Source organism: Triticum aestivum, chromosome 5A, assembly GCF_018294505.1.
Source record: "Triticum aestivum cultivar Chinese Spring chromosome 5A, IWGSC CS RefSeq v2.1, whole genome shotgun sequence".
Lineage (NCBI taxonomy): Eukaryota > Viridiplantae > Streptophyta > Magnoliopsida > Poales > Poaceae > Triticum > Triticum aestivum.
The window spans coordinates 595,045,317-595,062,430 of NC_057806.1; positions in this window are offsets into that span (position 1 = coordinate 595,045,317).

Genomic DNA, 17,114 nt, shown 5'->3' on the forward strand with positions numbered 1-17,114 from the left:
TTTGCAGGGGGAAGGAAAGAGTACTAGTATTTGGAAGTAGTACTAGTCGTAGTAATAGGAAGAGGGGGAAGGAGAAAGGAAAGGGGGGGCCGGCCCCCCTCCCCAATTCAGATTGGGCTTGGGGGGGCGCGCCCCCTTCCCTTGCTCCTTCTCTCTTCCTCCTACATGGGCCCAATAAGGCCCATACACCTCCCGGGGGGTTCCGGTAACCTCCCGGGGCTCCAAACTTCTCCGGAACCTTTCCGATGTCCAAATATATCCGTCCAATATATCAATCTTTATGTCTCGACCATTTCGAGACTCCTCGTCATGTCCGTAATCATATCCGGGACTCCGAACAACCTTCGGTACATCAAAATACATAAACTCATAATATAACTGTCATCGAAACCTTAAGCGTGTGGACCCTACGGTTCGAGAACGATGTAGACATGACTGAGACACATCTCTGGTCAATAACCAATAGCGGGACCTGGATGCCCATATTGGTTCCTACATATTCTACAAAGATCTTTATCGGTCAAACCGCATAACAACATACGTTGTTCCCTTTGTCATCGGTATGTTACTTGTCCGAGATTCGATCGTCGGTATCCAATACCTAGTTCAATCTCGTTATCGACAAGTCTCTTTACTCGTTCTGTAATACTTCATCTTATAACTAACTCATTAGTTACATGCTTGCAAGGCTTAGGTGATGAGCATTGCCGAGAGGGCCCAGAGATACCTCTCCGACAATCGGAGTGACAAAACCTAATCTCGAATTATGCTAACTCAACATGTACCTTCGGAGACACCTGTAGTACTCCTTTATAATCACCCAGTTACGTTGTGACGTTTGGTAGTACCCAAAGTGTTCCTCCGGTAAACGGGAGTTACACAATTCTCATAGTTACAGGAACATGTATAAGTCATGAAGGAAGCAATAGCAGAATACTAAACGATCAAGTGCTAAGCTAACGGGATGGGTCATGTCAATCACCTCATTCTCCTAATGATGTGATCCCATTAATCAAATGACAACACATGTCAATGGTTAGGAAACATAACCATCTTTGATTAATGAGCTAGTCAAGTAGAGGCATACTAGTGACTATATGTTTGTCTATGTATTCACACATGTATCATGTTTCCGGTTAATACAATTGTAGCATGAATAATAAACATTTATCATGATATGAGGAAATAAATAATAACTTTATTATTGCCTCTAGGGCATATTTCCTTCAGTAATCACTTAGAGGATTAGAGGGATGTCTATCTAAGTGGGAGTTCTTAAGTAATATGATTAAATGAACTTTAATTTATCATGAACTTAGTCCTGGTAGTATTAGCATATCTATGTTGTAGATCAATAGCTCGCGTTGTTGCTTTCATATGTTTATTTTGATATGTTCCTAGAGAAAATTGTGTTGAAAGATGTTAGTAGCAATGATGCGGATTGGATCCGTGATCTGAGGTTTATCCTCATTGCTGCACAGAAGAATTATGTCCTTGATGCACCGCTAGGTGACAGACCTATTGCAGGAGCAGATGCAGACGTTATGAACGTTTGGCTAAGCTCAATATGATGACTACTTGATAGTTTAGTGCACCATGCTTAACAGCTTAGAATAGGGACTTCAAAGACATTTTGAACGTCATGGACCATATGAGATGTTACAGGAGTTGAAGTTAATATTTCAAGCAAATACCCGAGTTGAGAGATATGAAGTCTCCAACAAGTTCTATAGCTAAAATATGGAGGAGAATCGCTCAACTAGTGAGCATGTGCCCAGATTGTCTGAGTACTACAATCGCTTGAATCAAGTGGGAGTTAATCTTCCAGATAAGATAGTGATTGACAGAATTCTCTAGTCACCATCACCAAGTTAGTAGAACTTCATGATGAACTATGATATGCAAGGGATAACGGAAACGATTCCCAAGCTCTTCGTAATGCGGAAATTGAAGAAGGTAGAAATCGAGAAAAACATCAAATGTTGATAGTAGACAAGACCACTAGTTTCAAGAAAAGGGCATAGGGAAGAAGGGGAACTTCAAGAAGAACAACAAGCAAGTTGCTGCTCAAGTGAAGAAGCCTAAGTCTGGTCCTAAGCATGAGACTAAGTGTTTCTACTGCAAAGGGACTGATCACTGGAAGCGGAACCACCCCAAGTGATTGGCAGATAAGAAGGATGGCAAAGTAAACATAAGTATATTTGATATACGTGTTATTGATGTGTACTTTACTAGTGTTTATAGCAACCCCTCAGTATTTGATACTAGTTTAGTTGCTAAGATTAGTAACTGGAAACGGGAGTTGCAGAATAAACAGAGACTAGTTAAGGGTAAAATGATGATGTGTGTTGGAAGTGGTTCCAAGATTGATATGATCATCATCGCACACTCCCTATACTTTCGGGATTAGTGTTGAACCTGAATAAGTGTTATTTGGTGTTTGCGTTAAGCATGAATATGATTTGATCATGTTTATTGTAATACGGTTATTCATTTAAAGTAAGAGAATAAATTGTTGTTCTGTTTACATGAATAAAACCTTATATGGTTACACAGCCAATGAAAATAGTTCATTGGATCTCGATCGTAATGATACACATAATCATAATATTGAAACCAAAAGATGCGAAGTTAATAATGATAGTGCAACTTATTTGTGGCACTGCCGTTTAGGTCATATTGGTGTAAAGCGCATGAAGAAACTCCATGATGATGGGATTTTGAAATCACTTGATTATGAATCACTTGGTGCTTGCGAACCATGCCTTATGGGCAAGATGACTAAAGACTCCGTTCTCCGGAACAATGGAGCGAGCAACTGACTTATTGGAAATAATACATACTGATGTATGCGGTCCAATGAGTGTTAAGGCTCATGGCAAGTATCGTTATTTTCTGAACTTCACAGATGATTTGAGCAGATATGGGTATATCTACTTGATGAAACATAAGTCTGAAACATTTGAAAAGTTCAAAGAATTTCAGAGTGAAGTGGAAAATCATCGTGACAAGAAAATAAAGTTTCTACGATCTAATCGCGGAGACAAAAAATTTGAGTTACGAGTTTGGTCTTCAGTTAAAACAATGTGAAATAGTTTCACTACTCACGCCACCTGGAACACCACAACATAATGGTGTGTCCGAACATCATAACCGTATTTTATTAGATATGGTGCGATCTATGATGTCTCTTATCGATCTACCACTATCGTTTTGGGGTTATGCATTAAACACAGCTGCATTCACGTTAAATAGGGCACCATCTAAGTCCGTTGAGACGACACCGTATGAACTATGGTTTGACAAGAAACCTAAGCTGTCGTTTCTTAAAGTTTGAGATTGCAATGCTTATGTGAAAAAGCTTCAACCTGATAAGCTCGAACCCAAATCGGAGAAATGTGTCTTCATAGGATATCCAAAGGAAACTATTGGATACACCTTCTATCACAGATTCGAAGGCAAGACTTTTGTTGCTAAATTCGGAAACTTTCTGGAGAAGGAGTTTCTCTTGAAAGAAGTGAGTGGGAGGAAAGTAGAACTTGACGAGGTAACTGTACCTGCTCCCTTACTGGAAAGTAGTACATCACAGAAAATTGTTTCAGTGACACCTACACCAGTAAGTGAGGAAGCTAATGATAATGATCATGCAACTTCAGATCAAGATACTACTGAACCTCGTAGATCAACCAGAGTAAGATCCGCACCAGAGTGGTATGGTAATCCTGTTCTGGAAGTCATGCTACTAGATCATGATGAACCTACGAACTATGAAGAAGCGATGGTGAGCCCAGATTCCGCGAAATGGTTTGAAGCCATGAAATCTGAGATATGATCCATGTATGAGAACAAAGTATGGACTTTGGTTGACTTACCCGATGATCGGCAAGCCATAGAAAATAAATGGATCTTCAAGAGGAAGACGGACGCTGATAGTAGTGTTACTATCTACAAAGCTAGAATTGTTGCAAAAGTTTTTTGACAAGTTCAAGGTGTTGACTATGATGAAATTTTCTCACTCGTATCTATGCTTAAGTCTGTCCGAATCATGTTAGCAATTGCCGCATTTTATGAAATCTGGCAAATGGATAAACAAAACTACATTCCTTAATGGATTTAAAGAAGATTTGTATATGATACAACCAGAAGGTTTTGTCAATCCTAAAGGTGCTAACAAAATATGCAAGCTCTAGCGATCCATCTATGGACTGGTGCAAGCATCTCGGAGTTGGAATATACGTTTTGATAAGTTGATCAAAGCATATAGTTTTATACAGACTTGCGGTGAAGCCTGTATTTACAAGAAAGTGAGTGGGAGCACTACATCATTTCTGATAAGTATATGTGAATGACATATTGTTGATCGGAAATAATGTAGAATTATTATGTAAAGCATAAAGGAGTGTTTGAAAGGAGCTTTTCAAAGAAAGACTTCGGTGAAGCTGCTTACATATTGAGCTTCAAGATCTATAGAGATAGATCAAGACGCTTGATAAGTTTTTTCAATGAGTACATACCTTGACAAGATTTTGAAGTAGTTCAAAATGGAGCAGTCAAAGAAAGAGTTCTTGCCTGTATTACAAGGTGTGAAGTTGAGTAAGACTCAAAGCCCGACCACGGCAGAAGATAGAAAGAGAATGAAAGTCATTCCCTATGCCTTAGCCATAGGTTCTATAAAGTATGTCATGCTGTATACCAGATCTATTGTGTACCCTGCACTGATTTGGCAAGGGAGTACAATAGTGATCTAGGAGTAGATCACTGGACAGCGGTCAGAATTATCCTTAGTGAAATAAGGATATGTTTCTCGATTATGGACGTGACAAAAAGGTTTGCCGTAAAGGGCTACGTCGATGCAAGTTTTGACACTGATCTGGATGACTCTAAGTCTCGATCTAGATACATATTGAAAGTGGGAGCAATTAGCTAGAGTAGCTCCGTGCAGAGCATTGTAGACATAGAAAATTGCAAAATACATAACGGATCTGAATGTGAAAGACCGTTGACTAAGATTCTCTCACAAGCAAAACATGATCACACCTTAGTACTCTTTGGGTGTTAATCGCATAGCGATGTGAACTAGATTACCGAATCTAGTAAACCCTTTGGGTGTTGGTCACATGGCGATGTGAACTATGGGTGTTAATCACATGATGATGTGAACTATCGATGTTAATCACGTAGTGATGTGATCTAGATTATTGACTCTAGTGCAAGTGGGAGACTGAAGGAAATATGCCCTAGAGGCAATAATAAAGTTATTATTTATTTCCTTATTTCATGATAAATGTTTATTATTCATGCTAGAATTGTATTAACCGGAAACATAATACATGTGTGAATACATAGACAAACAGAGTGTCACTAGTATGCCTCTACTTGACTAGCTCGTTAATCAAAGATGGTTATGTTTCCTAACCATAGACAAAGGAGTTGTTATTTGATTAACGGGATCACATCATTAGTTGAATGATCTGATTGACATGACCCATTCCATTAGCTTAGCACCCGATCGTTTAGTATGTTGCTATTGCTTTCTTCATAACTTATACATGTTCCTATAACTATGAGATTATGCAACTCCCGTTTACCAGAGGAACACTTTGGGTACTACCAAACGTCACAACGTAACTGGGTGATTATAAAGGAGTACTACAGGTGTCTCCAAAGGTACATGTTGGGTTGGCGTATTTCGAGATTAGGTTTTGTCACTCCGATTGTCGGAGAGGTATCTCTGGGCCCTCTCGGTAATGCACATCACATAAAGCCTTGCAAGCATTGCAACTAATGAGTTAGTTGTGGGATGATGTATTACAGAACGAGTAAAGAGACTTGCCGGTAACGAGATTGAACTAGGTATTGGATACCGACGATCGAATCTCGGGCAAGTAACATACCGATGACAAAGGGAACAACGTATGTTGTTATGCGGTCTGACCGATAAAGATCTTCATAGAATATGTAGGAGCCAATATGGGCATCCAGGTCCCGCTATTGGTTATTGACCGGAGACATGTCTCGGTCATGTCTACATTGTTCTCGAACCCGTAGGGTCCGCACGCTTAAGGTTACGATGACAGTTATATTATGAGTTTATGCATTTTGATGTACCGAAGGTTGTTCGGAGTCCCGGATGTGATCACGGACATGACGAGGAGTCTCAAAATGGTCGAGACGTAAAGATTGATATATTGGAAGCCTATGTTTGGATATCGGAAGTGTTCCGGGTGAAATGGGGATTTTACCAGAGTACCGGGAAGGTTACCTGAACCCCCCGGGAGCTATATGGGCCTTAGTGAGCTTTAGTGGAAAGGAGAAAGGGGCAGCACAAGGTGGCTGTACGCCTCCCCCCTTCCCCTAGTCCTATTAGGACTAGGAGAGGTGGCCGGCCCCCTCTCTCTCTTTCCCCCCCTCAAGGAGTCCTATTCCAACTAGGATTGGGGGGGGGGGATCCTACTCCGAGAGGGAGTAGGACTCTCCTGGCGCGCCATATGTGGCCGGCCAGCCTCCCCCCTTTGGTCCTTTATATACTGAGGCAGAGGCACCCCAGAAACACACAAGTTGATCCACGTGATCTATTCCTTAGCCGTGTGCGGTGCCCCCAGCCACCATAGTCCTCGATAATACTGTAACGGAGTTTAGGCGAAGCCCTGCTGCTGTAGTGCATCAAGATCGTCACCACGCCGTCGTGCTGACGGAACTCTTCCCCGACACTTTGCTGGATCGAAGTCCGGGGATCGTCATCGAGCTGAACGTGTGCTCAAACTCGGAGGTGCCGTAGTTTCGGTGCTTGATCGGTTGGATCGTGAAGACGTACGACTACTTCCTCTACGTTGTGTCAACGCTTCCGCAGTCGGTCTGCGTGGGTACGTAGACAACACTCTCCCCTCTCGTTGCTATGCATCACCATGATCTTGCGTGTGCGTAGGAAATTTTTTGAAATTACTATGAAACCCAACAATGGTTACGTTGATGCAAACTTTGACACTGATCCGGACGATTCTAAATCGTAAACCGGATATGTGTGTACATTGAACGATGGAGCTGTCAGTTGGTGCAGTTCTAAACAAAGCGTCATGGCGGGATCTACGTGTGAAGCAGAGTACATAGCTGCTTCGGAAGCAGCAAATGAAGGAGTCTGGATGGAGGAGTTCATATCCGATCTAGGTGTCATACCTAGTGCATCAGGTCCAATGAAAATCTTTTGTGACAATACTGGTGCAATTGCCTTGGCGAAGGAATCCAGATTTCACAAGAGAACCAAGCACATCAAGAGACGCTTCAATTCCATCCGGGATTTAGTCCAGGTGGGAGACATAGAAATTTGCAAGATACATACGGATCTGAATGTTGCAGACCCGTTGACTAAGCCTCTTCCACGAGCAAAACATGATCAACACCAAGGCTCCATGGGTGTTAGAATCATTACCGTGTAATCTAGATTATTGACTCTAGTGCAAGTGGGAGACTGAAGGAAATATGCCCTAGAGGAAGTTATTATTTATTTCCTTATATCATGATAAATGTTTATTATTCATGCTAGAATTGTATTAACCGGAAACATAATACATGTGTGAATACATAGACAAACAATATGTCACTAGTATGCCTCTACTTGACTAGCTCGTTGATCAGAGATGGTTAAGTTTCCTAACCATAGACAAAGAGTTGTCATTTGATTAATGATATCACATCATTAGGAGAATGATGTGATTGACTTGACCCATTCCGTTAGCTTAGCACATGATCGTTTAGTATGTTGCTATTGCTTTCTTCATGACTTATACATGTTCCTATGACTATGAGATTATGCAACTCCCGTTTACCGGAGGAACACTTTGTGTGCTACCAAACGTCACAACGTAACTGGGTGATTATAAAGGTGCTCCACAGGTGTCTCCGAAGGTACTTGTTGGGTTGGCGTATTTCGAAATTAGGATTTGTCACTCCGATTGTCGAAGAGGTATCTCTGGGCCCTCTCGGTAATGCACATCACTTAAGCCTTGCAAGCATTGCAACTAATGAGTTAGTTGCGGGATGACGTATTACGGAACGAGTAAACATACTTGCCGGTAACGAGATTGAAACTAGGTATTGAGATACCAACGATCGAATCTCGGGCAAGTAACATACCGATGACAAAGGGAACAACGTATGTTATTATGTCGTCTGACCGATAAAGATCTTCGTAGAATATGTGGGAACCAATATGAGCATCCAGGTTCCGCTATTGGTTATTGACCGGAGACGTGTCTCGGTCATGTCTACATAGTTCTCGAACCCGTAGGGTCCGCACGCTTAACGTTTCGATGACAGTTATATTATGAGTTTATATGTTTTGATGTACCGAAGGTTGTTCAGAGTCCCAGATGTGATCACGGACATGACGAGGAGTCTCGAAATGGTTGAGACATGAAGATTGATATGTTGGAAGCCTATGTTTGGATATCGGAAGTGTTCCGGGTGAAATCGGGATTTTACCGAAGTACCGGGAGGTTACTGGAACCCCCCGGGAGGTTAATGGGCCTTAGTGGGCCTTTATAGAGGAGAGGAGAGGCGGCCAGGGCTGGGCCGCGCGCCCCTCCCCCCTAGTCCGAATAGGACAAGGAGAGGGGGGCGGCGGCCCCCCTTCCTTCCTCTCTCCCTCCTCTTTCCCCTCCCAAGTCCTAATCCAACTAGGAAAGGGGGGGGGGTCCTACTCCCGGTGGGAGTAGGACTCCTCCTGGCGCGCCCTCTCTCCTGGCCGGCCGCACCCCCTTGCTCTTTTATATACAGGGGCAGGGGGCAACCTAGAGACACAACAATTGATCGTTTGATCTTTTAGCCGTGTGCGGTGCCCCCCTCCACCATAGTCCACCTCGATAATACTATAGCGGTGCTTAGGCGAAGCCCTGCGTTGGTAGAACATCATCATCGTCACCACGCCGTCGTGCTGACGAAACTCTCCTTCAACACCCGGCTGGATCGGATTTCGGGGGACGTCATCGGGCTGAACGTGTGCTGAACTCGGAGGTGCCGTACGTTCGGTACTTGATCGGTCGGATCGTGAAGAAGTACGACTACATCAACCGCGTTGTGCTAATGCTTCCGCTTTCGGTCTACGAGGGTACATGGACAACACTCTCCCCTCTCGTTGCTATGCATCACCATGATCTTGCGTGTGTGTAGGATTTTTTTTGAAATTACTACATTCCCCAACATCTGATACATTATATAAGACAAGGCTAGACTAGTAGTTGATAGATCATTAAAATCTTAACACATCCTAGAGACCAGACAACAACTCAGTCACACACGACCTCGTGGTAGATCACATGTACTTTGTACCCCCCTCCCTCCCTCGAAATGAATACAATCAAAGTAGCATGTAGGGTATTATTTCAAAAGGTCCTGAACCTGAACCTGGGTAATATTAAACTCATGTGTCCCTATTACCATCGTGCCAAGACTACCAATTCGGGACCCGCTACCTGACATATGGTGGATTTGACTCCGTCACTACTCCCACAAGGAAGATGGCAAGGGTAAGGGCGGCCGTGGATGAACTTCTGCTGTTGTCATTTCATTCGTAGTTAGTGAAACATGTCAAATTTTGGTAGTTTGATAACATATGTGTCAACTACGTAATGTTGCATGAGACTATTGTGAATTTGAGGATTTGGTTTGATGGATCTAGTTATGGTAGCAAACTTTAAATGTCTACTCAGTCACTGTTTGCGGATCCGCCCAGGCGTGTCGGCGGGCATATAGGGGCCTTTGCCAACTCTGGATGTAGATGCTCTTAAACCAACTCCAATGCAACGATCTAAATGGATGCGAATTTTGTCCCTTTTTGTCCGTTTGGGTCTGCAAACGGACAGATAGACACAAGCGGATAGATGAACATTGCGAGTGTACCCAACGCACAAGACCCATTTGAACGAACACGACAGTCGGAGGCTCAGTGTCGCCCGCCAAGAGGAGCACCGCCGCCGCGCTGGCACGCCTCCTGCATGCGAGAGGGGGGCGGGCTGGCGGCGATGGATGCTAGGTGGATCTCGACGATAGGAGGCCAGGTGCATGGTGTTGAGGAAGAGGTCAAGGCGGGTTTGGGTGCATGGCGGGTGAGTCCGATGGATGCTAGATGGATGGTTGTACTCAATCCACCAGTGATCAAACCCAGGTTTGGCGCATGAAGGAAGAATATTCTTTAGTGGGAGGTGACGTTTCCGTTGATAGCGAGGCTCTTATGATGACTTCTTAAGTTTTAAGACCTGGCGGATGAGTCTCTCGAAGGTGCTCATAAGGGCAAGGTATGTGTGTGTTCATAAGATAAATGTATGTGGGTGTATGTAAGCCTCTGCTTCTGTATTTGTGTTTACATGAGAGAAAATTGCTCTCCCATGATTTTTTGCCTTTCGCCCCTTCCATAGTATGGGTTCATTGGAGTAGCACCCCTTTTGCAGTAGTTTGATGAGTTCGAGAGAGGAAAGTGACTCGAGCAAGAAGCAGGCAAATAATTCTCAGTGATGGTGGTGATCGGCGAGCAAGCGATGACGACCGCAACTGGGTCACAAGCAAAAGATGGCAGTAGGACTGCCGCCAGGAATGAGTACCGCACCCTTTTTTGCCGACCGCCTCAAATCATTGGAGTTCATTGCCCGTGCTCGAAAATGGGTTCGACGGCCGGGGTGGGGTGGGGTGGGGTGGGGGGACCATTGATGCCGCTGATGTGCACCAAGCCTACAATCAAGAGCCTAGTGTATATGGGAAGACACTGGCAGGCAGCCGGTGCCCCCTCAATATCCTCGTTATGACTCGACCCTCCCTCCAAACAACGGCAAAACTCAACTGCATCTTTTAAAAAAATATGGAGGAGGACCCTCGGCTTCTGTATCTGGACGATGCATGCAGCCATTTTATTAATTATTCACATAAGACCTTACAAAGTCATACAACAGTAAGACTAAAGCCACCGTTTAAGCAACATTTGTCGCTATTCCTATCCAATTGATGTAGGGATGCTGATAGTCTGGGTCTAATATCAAACAGACCTCGCAACCAAACCTAACATCTAAGACTTGAGGTCCCAACCAGGACGCCTGCTGGGTATATGGGGCACCCACCAGTCCGGCGCACTTCTCAACCAGGATGCCTGCTGGGCATGAGGCCGCCGCAGCCATCTGCCATCAATCCATCTTCAGAGTTGTACTGTTGCATCTACCGTGCCAGGTCTCTCTGCCATCGACGCCACCATGACGTCAGACAGCGTCGTCCTCCTGCGCGAGTCCATCCTCGCACATCGGACGCCGAATCTGCACTACGCCACGCCATCGAGATCCGTCGCCATTAATGTATAGCATGAAGCACCACTCCACCAAAGATGCGGTCCACTGGTCCCTCGAGCCCGTGCACACCTCCAAGAACGACGCCCCCAAGGAGGAAACGACATAAAAACGTCGCCGTCTTCCGATCTGCTGATTTAGGGTTTCCCCTGGAGGTAGCAGACAGTGACCTTGAAACTCTCCTCAGCGATGCCTTCAAGAAGGAAATGTCGCAAAATAGCGCCATCATCGCCGACTTTGGCAGTAAGCCGAAAGCAAGTTTTCACCCGGATCTGTTTGAAGGACCTCTATCAAGCATCTCGTGCACGGATCGCCACCATCTCTGTCGGGGACTGGACGATGGATCCAGGCCTCCGCCGCCTGACCGGCCACGGCACCACCACGGTGCCTAAGCCGGCACCATCAGGCCTACCATGCCCGCATATAAATGCCCTCTAGATCTGCCGGCCCGCGGACGAGGCCCGTGATCTGGGCCGCCGCCATAGGTGCTCCTCAGCCGCGGGGAGAACGCGCCTGCACTGTTGTTGCCGTCACACTCGTCGTCGGGCGCCCGCTGCTCCTTGCCGCCGGTGCACCGCCGATCCATGAGCAGCCGCCGCCGACAGGAGATCGCCACCACCGCGCGAGGGAAAGGGCCCCACCGCCGCCGTCACTGGCCAGGCTACGGCGGCGTGGCCTTGGGTGGCGGCAGGAGGGGGGAGAAAGGAGCGGAGGCCTAGGGCCGGCGGCTGTAGATCGCCCCCCGTGTCGCCAGGGGCTGGCGACGCGTGGGTAGGGAGGGGCAAATTTATGTTCTTGGTATCAAGCAATTGACTTTGGATTTCACTACAGTCTGCTGTGGGATGATAATTTATATTGTTGCGAGCATGTCAATTTCCTTTGGCTGCATGACAAATCTTTGTCATGCTCATTTTTTGGCAGAATTTGCCATGTTTGCTTGAGTAATTAGCCGTGTGACTACAACATAATTTGTCATCTCAAGCGTAAGATTTGTCATGCTTAAAAAACTGACGTCAAATCTTTAACATTCCCGTTGATTTTCTGTTCATCTCCTGGAAACGTATCGATCCACAAACAAACACATCGATCCATCGCGTGAACCATCCGATAACTGCATGAGATCGAGCAGCAGTGTAACGCCCCGAGACCGATGTGCCACGTGTCTTCCTGTTATTCGCTGTTGTTGTCGTGTCATTGCTTGTGTGTCATGCATTGCATATCATGTCATCATGTGCATTTCATTTGCATACATGTTCGTCTCATGCATCCGAGCATTTTCCCCATTGTCCGTTTTGCATTCCGGCGCTTCGTTCTCCTCCGGTGGTCATTTCTACCTTTCTTTCTTGTGTGGGGATTATACATTTCCGGATTGGACCGAGACTTGCCAAGCGGCCTTGGTTTACTACCGGTAGACCGCCTATCAAGTTTCGTACCATTTGGACTTCGTTTGATATTCCAACGGTTAACCGAGGGACCGAGAAGGCCTCGTGTGTGTTGCAGCCCAACACCCTTCCAATTTGGCCCCAAACCTACCAAAATCCTCTCCATATTCTAGAGCGTTCGATCACAATCGTGTGGCCGCAAACCGCACCTCATTTGGACTCTCCTAGCTCCCTCTACCTATAAATATGTGCTCCCCTCCCGAAATTCGCGGATGAACCCTAGCCTTCCCCTTCCTCGCGCCGTCGGACATGTCCGTCCGCGCCGGACGCGTCCGCCGGCCACCTTGCTCCGGCCAATCGGAGGCTGCCACATCGCCTTCCCCACCGCCGCAGCCAACCAGGCGCCGCCACCTCAGCGCGCGGCAGGCTCCTCTCTCTCCTCCGCCACCGCGGGCCCGCGCGGCCCAGATCCGGCCCGCGCGGCCCGAACCACCGCCGCCCCGCGCCTGGGCACCCCGCGCCACCCGTGCTCCGTCGCACCTCGTCGCCCGAGGTCACCGGCGACCTCCACGGCGCCGCTCCACCGCCGCCCAGCGCTGGCAACCATCGCCGCCGCCTTCACGCGCCTCCCCGCCGTCGCCGTGCCCGGACCCGGTGAGGTCCGGGCCGGATTTGCTCCTCCCTCGTCCTCCTCCTCGCCTCTGGCCGCTCTCCGGCGAGTCTCTCTGGCGAGTCCGTGCTGCATCGTAATCCGTGCCAAGAACCCTAGATCGTAATCCCCGAGTTTTCCATGTTTCATATGCCCATGTTCATCATGCCGTATCTTTGCATCCGTAGCTCCGTTTTGCGCGTATAGCATATCAAAATGTTCGTCTCAGAGAGTACATCATTTCATCTCATTCATCATTTTCATTTGAGTTCATCTTGATGCCTGAAATGCTATTAGAAGAGTGCTACTTGAGATAATTGTTAGATCTGCTGCTCCATTTAGCTATTTGTCATTTTTGCCATGATTATTGTGTGCATGATATGCCCATGAGCTCTACATATGTTTTGTTAAGGGTTTTGCCATCTTTCCAGAGGTGCAACCCATATATTTTTGTGATGTGTGTGGTGACTAGCACAAGCTTGCAAAGTGGTGCACTTGTTAATGCTGATTTCAGGGACTTAGCATTTCTACTAAGTCCTTGGTCTGTTTATCTCATTATGCCCTATGTTCATGTTGTTTCCTAGTGATCCGTGCCTCTTTTGAGGATGATCAGTAAGGATGTTTTGTTAATATTGTAGTGCTCTATCCATCCATGTCTTTGTTTGCAATTATGGAGCAACCTAGCTTGAGTCAATCGAGCTCTACTTTTGCTATTTCGTGAATCTGGGCAGATTGTCTACTTGTTAGCAATTTTGCCGAGGATGTTGTAGTTGATCCGTGCATGTTATGCTATTGTTCTTGCCATGTCTAGCTTGCATTTTGTGTGTTCTTGATGGGTGTATGCTTAGATTGTCATGACTTTCTCTGTAGTGAGTGCATCGAGCTCGTAAACATGCCTACTTGATATCTGTTTCAGCATGCTCCAGTTTTCACTAAGTCTGAGAACTGATTATGCTTTTGCCATGTTCACATGCTTGCAATTGTATTTTCTGACCCCTTTTGGCTCAAGGTCACTAAGGGACTTTTGTTAAGCTCTTTGAGTAGCTCCATGCCATGTTTTACTTTGCCATGTCCAGGTCCTGTAGCATATAGTTTTCATGCTCCGAAGAGTGCTATCTGATCTGAAAATCCAGACAAGTGTTAATTTCACTAAGTCTGAGATCTGTTTACCATATGCATTTTTGCCATGCTTGTTTGAACCTGTTAATTGATGAATTGGCCGTAGCTCAGTGCTAGACTTTTGTTAAGAATCATGAATGCATTCCTGCCATGTATTTTGATGTCATGTTTGGGTGTAGCATGTTCCTCTTGTTGCTTTTAGATGGCTACTTGCTGTAAATCGCAGAACGTGGTCATATTTGAATCGCTTGCCATTTCCAAACCGTAACTCCGATTCCGGTGATCTTTATATCGTTTTCAAGAGATTTCATCTCACCTTTCCAGTGGCACACTTGGTTTTCCATGTTGAGGCCAGATTCAATCATTCCTTCTCAAATCATGCATATGCATCGCATACCACATCCCGCATATCATACCATGTTCATGTGTTGGTTGTTTACTATGTTGTGTGCTTCTTTCCGGTTTTTGCTTCTTCGGGTTAGATCCGGTAACGTCGTGTTGTGAGGACCCGTTCTTCTACGTTCCATTTGTCTTCTTCATGGACTCGTTCTTCTTCCTTGCGGGATTTCAGGCAAGATGATCATACCCTCGAAATCACTTCTATCTTTGCTTGCTTAGTTGCTCGCTCTTTTGCTATGCCTATACTGCGATACCTACCACTACCACTTGCTTATCATGCCTCCCATATTGTTGAACCAAGCCCCTAACCCACCTTGTCCTAGCAAACCGTTGATTGGCTAGGTTACCGCTTTGCTCAGCCCCTCTTATAGCGTTGTTAGTTGCAGGTGAAGATTGAAGTTTGTTCCTTGTTGGAACATGGAGATGTTGTTCCTTGTTGGAATATGTTTACTTGTTGGGATATCACAATATATCTTATTTAATTAATGCATCTATATACTTGGTAAAGGGTGGAAGGCTCGGCCTTATGCCTGGTGTTTTGTTTCACTCTTGCCGCCCTAGTTTTCATCATATCGGTGTTATGTTCCCGGATTTTGCGTTCCTTACGTGGTTGGGTAATAATGGGAACCCCTTGATAGTTCGCCTTGATTAAAGCTTTTCCAGCAATGCCCAACATTGGTCTTACCATTCGCCACCTAGCCTTTTTTTCCCTTGGGGGTCGCGCGCCCAAGGGTCATCATTATTTTACCCCCCGGGCCAGTGCTCCTCTGAGTGTTGGTCCAACCGAGCGATGTCCGGGGCTACCAGGGGCAACTCTGGGCTGGCCTACCCGACGGCTTGCTCATCCGGTGTGCCCTGAGAACGAGATATGTGCAGCTCCTATCGGGATTTGTCGGCACATCTGGGTGGTGTTGCTGAATTTGTTTTAACTTGTCGAAGTGTCTTGTTGTACCGGGATACCGAGTGTGATCGGAATGTCTCGGGAGGAGGTCTATTCCTTCGTTGACCGTGAGAGCTTGTCATGGGCTAAGTTGGGACACCCCTGCAGGGATTTGAACTTTCGAAAGCTGTGCCCGCGGTTATGGGAAGATGGGAATTTGTTAATGTCCGGTTGTAGAAAACCTGAACGTGACCCTAATTAAAATACATCAACCGCGTGTGTAACCGTGATGGTCCCTTTCCGGCGGAGTCCGGGAAGTGAACACGGTGTTGGAGTTATGCTTGACGTAGGTTGTTTAGGATCACTTCTTGATCATACTTTCTCGATCGTGCTTTGCCTTCTCTTCTCGCTCTCATTTGCGTATGTTAGCCACCATATATGCTAGTCGCTTGCTGCAGCTCCACCTCATACCTTTACCTTACCCATAAGCTTAAATAGTCTTGATCGCGAGGGTGCGAGATTGCTGAGTCCCTGTGGCTCACAGATACTTTCAAAACCAGCTGCAGGTGCCGATGTTACAGAGCAGGTGACGCAACCAAGCTCAAGGAGGAGCTCGATGAAGATCTTGTTCTTTGTGTTGTTTCGTTCTAGTTGATCAGTAGTGGAGCCCAGTTGGGATCGATCGGGGACCTTTGTCGCATTTGGGGTTCTTCTTTTATTTTGGTTCCGTAATCGGACCTTGATTGTATTTGGATGTTGTAATGCTTTATTCATGTAATTGTGTGAAGTGGCGATTGTAAGCCAACTATGTACCCATTTCCCTTATGTATTACATGAGTTGTGTGAAGATTACCTCACTTGCGACATTGCTTTCAATGCGATTATGCCTCTAAGTCGTGCTTCGACACGTGAAAGATATAGCCGCATCGAGAGCGTTACAAACAGGCACGGGTACTTTTATCTGATTGATCGAAGCAAGTGTTGTATGCAGGCAAATTAGAAGTTTAAAACGCGGCACGCGATACTGGAAGCAAGTGGACTGATCGGAAGCAATTGGTTAACCTCAACTCTCCTCTCTCTCATGTACGGGGCCTCCATCTTCTGAATTAAAATTGCACCCATCGGCATCCATCTGCCTCCCAAACGATTGAAAAATATCACAAGTATCCATCCGAGTTCGTACGCAAAAGTTATGCTCATTTTACAAATTCTTGAGAGATTTCGCAAATAAAGTTAAAATTCATATTTGTAAATTTTCACAACAACTAGATCATATATCACATGGGAAACTTATTTTCTTTTTTTTGACATTTTCATCATTTTTTATTTTTTTTAAAACTAAAAAGGCGGTCCACGGGAGGGGG